The sequence below is a fragment of the Oncorhynchus kisutch genome, linkage group LG17 (genome assembly GCF_002021735.2).
Source record: "Oncorhynchus kisutch isolate 150728-3 linkage group LG17, Okis_V2, whole genome shotgun sequence".
NCBI classification, from domain to species: domain Eukaryota; kingdom Metazoa; phylum Chordata; class Actinopteri; order Salmoniformes; family Salmonidae; genus Oncorhynchus; species Oncorhynchus kisutch.
Window position 1 is genome coordinate 1,985,529 of NC_034190.2, and position 12,443 is coordinate 1,997,971.

Here is a 12,443-nt window from a genome sequence, read left to right on the forward strand (position 1 = left end):
ATAAGCCCCGCCTTCCAAGCTGAGTTCTGGATAAGCCCCGCCTTCCAAGCTGAGTTCTGGATAAGCCCCGCCTTCCAAGCTGAGTTCTGGATAAGCCCCGCCTTCCAAGCTGAGTTCTGGATAAGCCCCGCCTTCCAAGCTGAGTTCTGGATAAGCCCCGCCTTCCAAGCTGAGTTCTGGATAAGCCCCGCCTTCCAAGCTGAGTTCTGGATAAGCCCCGCCTTCCAAACTGAGTTCTGGTTAAGCCCCGCCTTCCAAGCTGAGTTCTGGATAATCCCCGCCTTCCAAGCTGAGTTCTGGATAAGCCCCGCCTTCCAAACTGAGTTCTGGTTAAGCCCCGCCTTCCAAGCTGAGTTCTGGTTAAGCCCCGCCTTCCAAGCTGAGTTCTGGATAAGCCCCGCCTTCCAAGCTGAGTTCTGGATAAGCCCCGCCTTCCAAGCTGAGTTCTGGATAAGCCCCGCCTTCCAAGCTGAGTTCTGGATAAGCCCCGCCTTCCAAGCTGAGTTCTGGATAAGCCCCGCCTTCCAAGCTGAGTTCTGGATAAGCCCCGCCTTCCAAGCTGAGTTCTGGATAAGCCCCGCCTTCCAAGCTGAGTTCTGGATAAGCCCCGCCTTCCAAGCTGAGTTCTGGATAAGCCCCGCCTTCCAAACTGAGTTCTGGATAAGCCCCGCCTTCCAAGCTGAGTTCTGGATAAGCCCCGCCTTCCAAGCTGAGGGCTGTTTGAATCTCATTTATAATGGTATCTATTCCTTTCTTTAATCTTTTGGCATAAACCAGAGCAATCAATTTGTAACAATACTAAATTAAGTAATTGGTCTCCAATTGTCAATGAGAGAAGGGTCTTTATCGGGCTTCGGAATCAGTGAAATAAGGCCCTGTTTCATAGTGGAGACCTTTTTACAATTTACAATGCAATCTTGAAAACATATAAAACAATAGGTTATTCAAGGAACTCCCCAAACGGCCTTATATTTCAAATGACAGGCCGTCAGGACCAGGGGAGTTCTCTTTTTCATTGAATTCAGAGCCTCTCTAATGTCTTCGATGGAAACACAGGTGAATCGCAAACTGACTGGAAATCATCTTCAATCACAGGGACATCATTCTGAACGTAGTAAATGTAGCTTTCACAACCTTCTTCCTGAAATGGTGAGTTGTAAAAGTTTTCATAAAAAGGAATTGACAAATGTTGATATTTGTAACAGGATCTTTGCATAATACATCATTCATTTTGAGTGCTGTTATAGATTTTCTTTTGTAGTTTCTCTTTTTCAAGTGCAAATAAATAACTGGTGTTTCTTTCTCCCTCTTCAATCCATTTTTCTCTTGACTTTACAAAGGCACCCTTTGATCTGTGTAAAACTGTTCTAATTCTAGTTATAAAGACTTAAATACAGACTCCTCTTGAGATAGATGATCTTTCTTTAGAAAACTGTCACGTTTGCTCATCCTCTCTTTTTCTCTAAGATTCTTTAAGTGCTTCAGCTTTTTGGCACGTTTTAATGGCTACAAATCTGACTTTATATTTGAAAAATTCCCATCTACTTCCATGACCCAAGTCTTCTCTCTCAAAAATATCTTTGGCTAACGATTTGATGAATCCAATGAAAATAGAATCTTTAAGAAGTGTGTTGTTTAAATTTCCAATATCCTCGAATACCCTTTTGTGACATAGTTTTGTTGAGTCCAGGTATAACCCTTTGAATCCAGATTGAAATAACGCCAGGCATCATCAACACAGAGATCCTTGTATAATGTAGTGATGATGTTGCTATTTTGAGAGATTTGACTCGTTCTGGGAGGAAACCGATCAGCAGAGTCATCAGGTGTTTTAGTTAAAATCTCCTGAGAGAATTAGAAAAGCCTCTTGAGTATTTGTTGCGTAAATCCTGTCGTTTTCTGGTTAGTTGGGCAAAACAAGGGTTTTATTTGGAGCATGTGGGTTATGTCCATACACATTACAGATGATGAAAATAGCATTGTCAAGTTTAACAGTTGCTATGACCCATCTAACCATTCTGTAAAGATGTGGACTCTAGAACGTCTCCTCTAAACTTGTGGATAAGCGTCTAAACACCAGAGAGAGGCCATGTCAGAGAGAGGCAATGTCAGAGAGAGGCCATGACAGAGAGAGGCCATGACAGAGAGAGGCCATGATAGAGAGAGGCCATGTCAGAGAGAGGCCATGTCAGAGAGAGGCCATGTCAGAGAGAGGCCATGTCAGAGAGAGGCCATGACAGAGAGAGGCCATGTCAGAGAGAGGCCATGACAGAGAGAGGCCATGACAGAGAGAGGCCATGATAGAGAGAGGCCATGTCAGAGAGAGGCCATGTCAGAGAGAGGCCATGACAGAGAGAGGCCATGACAAAGAGAGGCCATGACAGAGAGAGGCCATGACAGAGAGAGGCCATGTCAGAGAGAAGCCATGACAGAGAGAGGCCATGTCAGAGAGAGGCCATGACAGAGAGAGGCCATGTAAGAGAGGCCATGTCAGAGAGAGGCCATGTCAGAGAGAGGCCATGTCAGAGAGACCATGACAGAGAGAGGCCATGACAGAGAGAGGCCATGTCAGAGAGAGGCCATGACAGAGAGGCCATGTCAGAGAGAGGCCATGTCAGAGAGAGGCCATGACAGAGAGAGGCCATGATAGAGAGAGGCCATGATAGAGAGAGGCCATGTCAGAGAGAGGGCATGTCAGAGAGAGGCCATGACAGAGAGAGGCCATGACAGAGAGGCCATGTCAGAGAGAGGCCATGTCAGAGAGAGGCCATGTCAGAGAGAGGCCATGACAGAGAGGCCATGTCAGAGAGAGGCCATGTCAGAGAGAGGCCATGTCAGAGAGAGGCCATGACAGAGAGAGGCCATGTCAGAGAGGCCATGTCAGAGAGAGGCCATGTCAGAGAGGCCATGACAGAGAGGCCATGTCTCCCCCAATGTGGTTCCCACCGCTTACGGACGGGAGTCACCGCTGTTGACTGAGGTAAACAATGCAATTGTGTGACAATATGTAATAATGTCACACCCTGGCCATAGAGAGGCTTTTATTCTCTATTTTGGTTAGGCCAGGGTGGGCATTCTATGTTCATTTTCTATGTTTTATATTTCTTTGTTTTTTGCCGGGTGTGGTTCTCAATCAGAGACAGCTGTCTATCGTTGTCTCTGATTGAGAACCATACTTGGGTAGCTTTTCCCACATGGGCTTTGTGGGCTGTTGTCACGCCCTGGTCTTAGTATTTTGTGTTTTTTTAATTTATTTGGTCAGGCCAGGGTGTGACATGGGTTTATTTTGTGGTGTGATTTTGTATTCGTAGGTTTTGGGATTGTGGTTTAGTGGGGTTTTCTAGCATAGTCTATGGCTGTCTGAATTGGTTCTCAATTAGAGGCAGGTGATTATCGTTGTCTCTGATTGGGAACCATATTTAGGCAGCCATATTCTTCAAGTATTTCGTGGGTGATTGTTCCTGTCTCTGTGTTTGTTGTCACAAGATGGGCTCAGTCACTTTGGTTTTTTCTTTTTTCCTTGTTTTGGAAGAGAAGAGAACGAGCGCCATTCTCCTTGCGGAGATGGTGCTAAATCCATCAACACGGTCGGTCCCTGGGATTGGGCTGGCCAATACGATTCGGTTTGCTTGGAAGGAAAAGGAGTTGGAGCCTTTAGGACGGGAAACTTTTGGAAGGATAATATTGATGGGGATTCTAAAGCTGACGGTGAAGGACGTGTTTTGTTTCCAAGGCAACTCGTTGGAGGGAGCATACGACGTGGCACTATATACAGAGGAGAAACACGATGATATCCTGAGAAGGGCAAGAGCAGTGGGAGGTGAGAGGCCGATGAGCCACTATGAAATAACAAGCCTGGCGAAGAACAACTTTAGGGTTGTAACCGTCAACATTTACAACCCATACGTTAAGGACGAAGAGGTGAGGGCCTTTCTGGGGAGATACATGGATAACGTCTCCTCAGCAAGGCACCTCAAAGACTCCCTTGGGTTTTGGAATGGGAGGAGAGGCTTCCAGGCCCTCCTCAGGGAGGACCCAAAGGGACATGGTGGCTACCTCCATCCTCCTGCTATGTTCTCCCTAGGGGCTGACAGGGGGACGTTGTTTTATGCACGTCAGCCCCCATTTTGCAGGCGCTGTATGGCCTACGGCCACATATTCACCACGTGCAGCACAAGAAAATGCAGATTTTGTGGATCTGAGGAACACGAGGCGAGGGATTGTGACAAGCCTATGGCGTGCCACGGGTGTGGCTCGTCAGCACACCTGTGGCGGGGGTGCCCGGCTCGTCAGAGGTCATATGCATCTGCGGCTGGGGGGGAGCAGGAGCGGGGGATGGGGGAAGAAGAGGAGGGGAAGGAAGCACACCTCATGACCAGAGTACAGGTCCAGAGGGGAAGGCCGCAAGGAAGGAGGAGGAGCAAGAAGCGGCGGATGGAAGAGAGAAGGAAACAGAAGGCACGGGAGTAGGAGAACCAGGAAAAGTGTCGGAAGAAGGCAACCGAGTGGAGGAGCACGAGAGAGAAGAAAGCGAGGGAGGAGTGGTGGAGAAGGAGACGGTGGAAGAGCAAGTGGAGTGGGGGGAAAGTGCCCTGGTGGAAGAGATGAGGGGTATGGTGGAGGAGCTGGCGGGGGGGGGGGGGGGGTGGTATCTCTCCACTGCCGCCATCACCAAAGAAGAGAATGAAGAGGAGGGTGCGATTGGCCGACAGTGAGAGGGAGGGGATGGTCAAGAGAGTGATGGGGGTGGGAAAAACCTCTGGGTTGATGCTGGTTTCCCCAGGCCCTCAACTTCTGTTGGGTGGGGACACACCTAACAAGACTCAGGACTGGGTACAGGAGGAGGTGGGGAGTTTTTTGTTTGGGGACTCAGCCTCCCCAATTTTTTTTTCCAAACCAGCTGCAGCACTGGGGAGGGGGAGGAGTGTGGGGGTAGACCCAGGGTGCAGGGCACCCCGGAGCCAAACACTATTCCTGCATCCTGGGTTGGTGAGATGGAGGAAGAGGGGGGGATGTCGGGAGTATGGATGGTGTTTTCACCGGTAGATATGGAGCAGGGGAGCATCAGGTGAGTCTCCTGTTTTTTTGTGTGTTTTTTTTCTGTCTGGGTTTAGAATTTGAGTGTATTACATGTTTTAATTTCATTCTTTCATGGGGTCTAATTTTACTTTTGTTACTTTAAATGTAAGGGGTTTAAGGGATTTTGTTAAGAGGAGGGCGGTTTTTAGTTATTTGGAGGGTGTGGGGTTTGATTTTTGTTTTTTACAGGAGGTTCACCTGAGGGATGGAGGGGATGTTAGTAGGTTTAAGAGGGAGTGGGACAAGGGGGAGTCGGTTTGGGGTATTGGGGGGGTGCACTCATCGGGGGTAGGGATTTTGTGTGGGCACAGGGAGGTAAAAGTGGAGGATTCTTTTGTGGTAACGCAGGGGAGGGTTATAGGGGTGGATGTCACGATTAAGGGATTGTCAATTTAGATTAGTGGTGGTGTATGGGCCACAGGTGGTGGCAGACAGGAGGGAGATGGTGGACTGTCTGATGCCCCTGTGTGTCACAAATAGGACATTTAGTGATAGGGGGGGATTTTAATACAGATTTAGGAATAGGGGGGATAGCAGTGCAGGCGCCATTACCGGGCTAATGGCTTGCCATGGTCTGGTTGATGGTGGTCTGCACACTACTCCGAAAATGGCCGGTCCTACATGGCGCAACTCCAGGGGGGTTGTGCGGAGGCTCGACTATATTTTTGTACCCAGGTCTTTGGGTAAGTTGTCTGGGCGGCTGTTGCCTGTTTTCTTTTCAGATCACGACGGGGTGCTCCTGCAGGTGGGGTCGCCAGTCTGCCTCTTTGGTAGGGGGTACTGGAAGTTAGATCGGGATGTGCTGGAGGAGCAGGCTTTTGTTGACAGGTTTTATGGTTTCTTTTGGAGGCTTGAAGGCCTCCGGTCCATGTGCGAGGGGGTGTTAGAGTGGTGGGAATTAGTTAAGGTGAGGATTAGGGCTTTTATAATAGGGTATTGCAAGAGGAAAAAAAGGGAGGAGAGGAGGGAGGTGGATCGTATCCAAAGGTTAATTGAACTCGAGTACGAGGCAGGCAACCTCGGCGGGTCGTTTGACTGGGAGAGATCCGCAACCCTAAAGGCGCAGCTCAGGGAGTTGCCGGAGCGGAAGGCTCGAGCTTTCCTGGAGCGTGCGCATAGTGGCTTTCTAGAACACAATGAGACTTGTTCTGCTATGTTCTTTAAGTCGGTTAGGGCCAGACAGAGTAGGAAGGTAATGCATGGCGTTAGGGAAGAAAATGGTAGTATAGTTAGAAAACCAGAGGATATGGTCAGGGTGACAACTGATCATTTCCAAGGTTTATTTAAGGAAAGGGAAATAGATGTAGAGCAGGGAAATGTGTTTTTAGAACACTTGTCCAGGCGGTTGCCGGAGGACATTAGAGAAGTGATGGAGGCCCAGATCTCACTAGAAGAGGTTGAGAGCGCTCTTAGGAGGATGGGAAAAGGGAAGGTGCCTGGGATGGATGGGCTGCCGGCTGAGTTTTACCTCAAGTTTTGGGGTATACTTGGACCGGTGGTCCTCGAAGTCTTGAAGGCCATCCTTGAGACGGGGGTCCCGTGGGGATCAATGGCTGTTGGTGTGCTGTCACTTTTATATAAGAAGGGGGAAGTAACAGACCTTGGCAACTGGCGGACGTTGACCATGCTGTGTGTAGATTACAAGCTACTTGCAAAGGTTTTAGCAGACCGGTTGCGCACAGCCCTTCCCTACATAGTCCATGAGGATCAGACGTGTGGGATAGAGGGCCGCTCTATTTGATGGAACCTACAGTTAATCAGGGACTCCATCGCTTGGGTTGAAGATAGAGGACTGCCTTTAATGGTAGCAGTGCTAGATCAGGCGAAAGCCTTTGATCGCGTGAATAGATCCTTTTTATTCAGAGTGTTAGGTCGATTAGGATTTGGGGAGAAGTTCATAGGATGGATTCGTACATTATATGTCGGAGCGGGGTGCCGAGTTGGTGTAAATAGTCACTTGGGTGACATTTTTGACCTCTCGTCTGGGGTCAGGCAGGGGTGCCCACTCTCGGCTCTCCTCTTCGTTCTGTACATGGAGCCTCTGGGGGCTGCCATTAGGGCAGACACAGGGGTGGAATGCTTGTTGATCCCTGGAAGTGGTGGGCTGCGTGTTAAGATGACGCAGTACGCCGACGACACTTCCTTGCTGCTGTGCAAGGACTCGTGCCTGACAAGGTCCCTTGCCATCTTTGGGGGTTTCACCCGAGCGTCGGGAGCGGTTCTGAACCATGCAAAGTCTTCCGTCAAGTTTTTCGGAAGATGGCGCGGTAGAACGGATGTGCCCGGGGGGTTATCTCTCTGTGAGGGGGCCCTGAGGATTCTCGGGGTCCATTTTGAGACCTCCGGCTCAGCGACGCTAAACTGGAACATGCGTATCGCAGTGGTACAGAGGAAGCTAGCAATGTGGAAGGCTAGGTATTTGTCTTTTATGGGCAAAGTCCTGGTCCTAAAGGTGGATGTGTTGCCGTCTCTTTTGTATTTGGCGTACATCTACCCATTGCCGGCTTGTTTGAGGAGGCCTCTAGTGAGGCTTGTGTTTCAGTTCATGTGGAGTGGCAGGTACGAGTGGGTCGCCAGGGCACGCATGCTCTGTCCCATCGGGGAGGGAGGTAGGGGGGTACCACATTTCCCCCTCAAGCTGGACGCAATCTTTGTTTCTTTCTTGTTAACGGAGCTTGCTCATCCAGTGATACACCCGTCCGGTTACCTCCTGCGGGTGTTCTTCTCGTATCAGGCTCGTATCAGTCCTCGGGCGGAACAGCAGCCGTGGCACTTTGGTCATGCGGCCAAGTGGCTGCGTGCGCACCCTGAGGTTGAAGTTGCCCGAGTAGGTTTAGATCACAGGCACCTGTACGAGGAGGTCAGAAAGGCAGGGAGTCCGGCGCCTGTAGTGGGCATCTCGGAAGTGGTCTGGGAGGGAGTGCAGGACCTGAATTGGTTGAGCCTCCATAAGTGCTTGCCGGTACGTTCCATCATGTACCGGTATAGTTTGGTGCAATCCCCCACCTGTCCAAGATCCTCTTGTGGCAGGGAGGAGACTGTGCGCCATGCCTTTTGGGACTGTGCCTTTGCCGGAGTAGTATGAGGTGGAAGGGGGGTTTAGGGCTGGGTGTCATTTAGATTTGTAAGGGGATAGATTAGGGACGGGGAGATAGGGAAAGGTAGTGTGTAGGGTGACGGGGAGGGAAGATGCTCCACTGAGGTTTTGTTTGGGGTTTTTGTTTAGTTAAATTAAAATACAATTGTTGGAGTATGTATGAAAATTATGAGTTGTAAAGAATGAATGGTATTGAAGGTAATAAATTATTTTTTATTAAAACATTTTTTTAAAGATAGGCTGTATAGGTTTTCACGGTCCGTTTGTTGTTTTTGTATTGTTCGTTTTTCATCGTCATTAAACATGTATCAAAAATACCACGCTGCATTTTGGTCCGACTCTCCTTCGACGGAAGAAAACCGTAACAGAATCACCCACCACACCAGGACCAAGCGGCGTGGTGACAGGCAGCGGCAGGAGGAGCAGCGATCACAGGACTTCTGGACTTGGGAGGAGATATTGGACGGAAAAGGACCCTGGGCACAGCCTGGAGAATATCGCCGCCCCAAAGAAGAACTGGAGGCGGAAAAAAGCGGCGAGGCGCTGGTATGAGGAGGCAGCACGGCGACGCGGATGGAAGCCCGAGAGTCAGCCACAAAAATGTCTTTGGGGGGGGGGGGGGCTCAGGGAGAGTGTGGCAGAGTCAGGGTTCAGACCTGAGCCAACTCCCCCTGTTTATCGCGAGGAGCCAAGGTGGAGACCAGAACCAGAGCCGGTGTTGGAGGTGAGTGAAGCAGAGACTGTGAAGGAGTTAATGGGGAAAGTGGAGGAGAGAGTTATGATGGAGTTGCTAGTTTGGTGCTTTATGTACGATATTCGCCCGATGGAGCGTGTCGGGGATTTGATGGCACCTGGGTCAGCGCTCCATACTACTCCTGAGGTGCGTGTTAGTCGGCTGGTGAAGATTGTGCCAGCCTCACGCACTAGGCCTCCTGTGCACCTCCCTAGCCTTGTGCGTCCTGTGCCAGCCCTGCTCTCAGGCTCTCCAGTACGCCTTCACGGTCCGGTCCATCCTGTGCCACCTTCACACACCAGTCCTCCGGTGGCAGCTCCCCGCACCAGGCTTCCTGTGCGTGTTCTCGGCCCAGTACCACCAGTGCCAGCACCACGCACCAGGCCTTCAGTGCGCCTCGCCTGTTCAGCGCTGCCAGAGCCTTCCTCCTCTCCAACGCTGCCGGAGTCTCCCGCCTGTTTAGCCCTGCCAGAGCCTTCCTCTCCAGCGCTGCCGGAGTCTCCCGCCTGTCTAGCGCTGTCAGAGCTTTTCTCCTCTCCAGCGCTGTTGGAGTCTCCCGCCTGTTTGGCGCTGCCAGAGCCTTCCTCCTCTCCAGCGCTGCCGGAGTCTCCTGCCTGTTCAGCGCAGCCAGAGCTGCCAGTCTGCATGGAGCAGCCAGAGCTGTCAGTCTGCATGGAGCAGCCAGAGCTGCCAGTCTGCATGGAGCAGCCAGAGCTGCCAGTCTGCATGGAGCAGCCAGAGCTGCCAGTCTGCATGGAGCAGCCAGAGCTGCCAGTCTGCATGGAGCAGCCAGAGCTGTCAGTCTGCATGGAGCAGCCAGAGATGTCAGTCTGCATGGAGCAGCCAGAGATGTCAGTCTGCATGGAGCAGCCAGAGATGTCAGTCTGCATGGAGCAGCCAGAGCTGTCAGTCTGCATGGAGCAGCCAGAGATGTCAGTCTGCATGGAGCAGCCAGAGCTGCCAGTCTGCATGGAGCAGCGAGAGCTGCCAGTCTGCATGGAGCAGCCAGAGCTGCCAGTCTGCATGGAGCTGCCAGTCTGCATGGAGCAGCCAGAGCTGCCAGTCTGCATGGAGCAGCCAGAGCTGCCAGTCTGCATGGAGCAGCCAGTCAGCCAGGATCCGCCAGTCACCCAGGATCTTCCAGATCCGCCAGTCAGCCAGGGTCCGCCAGTCAGCCAGGATCTTCCAGATCCGCCAGTCAGCCATGATCTTCCAGATCCGCCAGTCAGCCAGGGTCCGCCAGTCAGCCAGGATCTTCCGGGTCAGCCAGGGTCCGCCAGTCAGCCAGGATCTTCCGGATCCGCCAGTCGGCCAGGGTCCGCCAGTCAGCCAGGATCTTCCAGATCCGCCAGTCAGCCAGGATCCGCCAGTCAGCCAGGATCTGCCGGAGCCGCCAGTCAGCCAGGATCTGCCAGAACCACCAGCCAGCCAGGATCTGCCAGAGCCTACTGCCTGCCTGAGCTTCCTCTCGGTACTGGGCTTCCTCTCGGTACTGGGCTTCCTCTCAGTACTGAGCTACCCCTCAGTCCCGAGCTTCCCCTCAGTCCCGAGCTTCCCCTCAGTCCCGAGCTTCTACCTCAGTCCCGAGCTGCCCCTCAGTCCAGTGGGGTCCTTGGTGAGGTTTACTAGGACAAGGTCGGCGGCGAGGGTCGCCAATCAAAGGACAGGGGGACTAAGACTTGGTTGGAGTGGGGTCCACGTCCCGAGCCGGAGCTGCCACCGTGGACAGACGCCCACCCGGACCCTCCCCTATGGGTTTAGGTGTGCGGCCGGGAGTCCGCACCTTGGGGGGGGGGTTCTGTCACGCCCTGGTCTTAGTATTTTGTGTTTTCTTTCTTTATTTGGTCAGGCCAGGGTGTGGCATGGGTTTATTTTGTGGTGTGTTTTTGTATTGGGGTTTTTCGTAGGTTTTGGGATTGTGGCTTAGTGGGGTTTTCTAGCATAGTCTATGGCTGTCTGAATTGGTTCTCAATTAGAGGCAGGTGATTATCGTTGTCTCTGATTGGGAACCATATTTAGGCAGCCATATTCTTTGAGTGTTTTGTGGGTGATTGTTCCTGTCTCTGTGTTAGTTGTCACTAGATAGGCTGTGTAGGTTTTCACGGTCCGTTTGTTGTTTTTGTATTGTTCGTTTTTCATCGTCATTAAACAAGTATCAAAAATACCACGCTGAATTTTGGTCCGACTCTCCTTCGACGGAAGAAAACCGTAACAGCTGTTTTGTGTCTTTCTGCACCAGACAGAACTGTTTCGGTTTCGTTCATTCTCTTTGTTGTTTTGTTATTCAGTGTTCAGTTCTAAATAAAAGCACGAATACATACCACGCTGCACCTTGGTCCTCCACTCCTTCCAACAGCCATTACACATATGCTGTAGTCTTTCAAAATGTGTGATTTAAATTAGTGTTTGTCTTTTGCTATTTTTGTATAACGTACTTTCAGATCACTGAAACTCCACCTGATCTGGTGGAAGCTGTCTGGACCGCCTTTGAGGACCACCTTTGAGGACCACCTTCAGGCACGGGCTTCAGGGCTGAGAAGGATGTGGAGGTTTTTGATAAGGTAAAAATGTCCGCTGTTCATTTATTTTCTGTCCAAGAGATATGTATGCCATGTATTTGTAATATGAAATATAATTGCATTTATTCCTGTGTCGTGACGTTGTATTAGTTAATGTGACGACTGTTGTTCATCGAATGATTAACTGAATCAAGCAATTATTAACTCATTAACCTGGGGCACCATGGGAAAACTAGTTTTTATTAAGTTTCTTTTCCCAAATTAACTCAAGGAATATCAGAATATTGATTTTTACAACAGCCGCTCATTAAAGGTTAATAGATGACGTTATTACGAAAACATTGTAACATCAACAGTTTTCCTAGTATATGCTTGATGTTTATACATTGTACGGAAAATGTCCAAACCAAAAGGAATGTTTTGGTAAAGATGAAATATTAAATGGTAAAGAATTTACAGAGAAGACTACGTGACCCAAGCTGCAGCCAAGGTCTAAAAAGTCAACGAACCCAGAACGCAACACAACTTTGAAGACAAAGAAATCTTTTTCTACCCAAGCTACGGATGAGTAGCTGTGTCTAAGCTGGTGAATTCAAGTCGAACCACCTAGCCTCCATCTCCCATCGAATCGTGGTATCTACACTGTTTCATTCCAATGCTCTGAGCTACAGAGCTGCCTGTCCTCAGAAGACCCCTTCCAGAGCAAGGGTGAGGGAACAGACTCCTAAGCCAAAAGGACACTGACATCGGGAGGACGACCAGAAAGGTGCGCCGGAGAAGTGCGTCATCGAGCAGCCTGAACTGTCCCCTGAACGGTCCACGCAGAGAATCCTCTGAGGTCTTCCCCACGTAATTACATCCATAAGAGCGGCAGTTTGGGGCAAGGCTCGGGTTAGAATAGCATAGCTGACCAATAAGAGCAGCAGTTTGGGGCAAGGCTAGGGTTAGAATAGCATAGCTGACCAATAAGAGCAGCAGTTTGGGGCAAGGCTCGGGTTAGAATAGCATAGCTGAC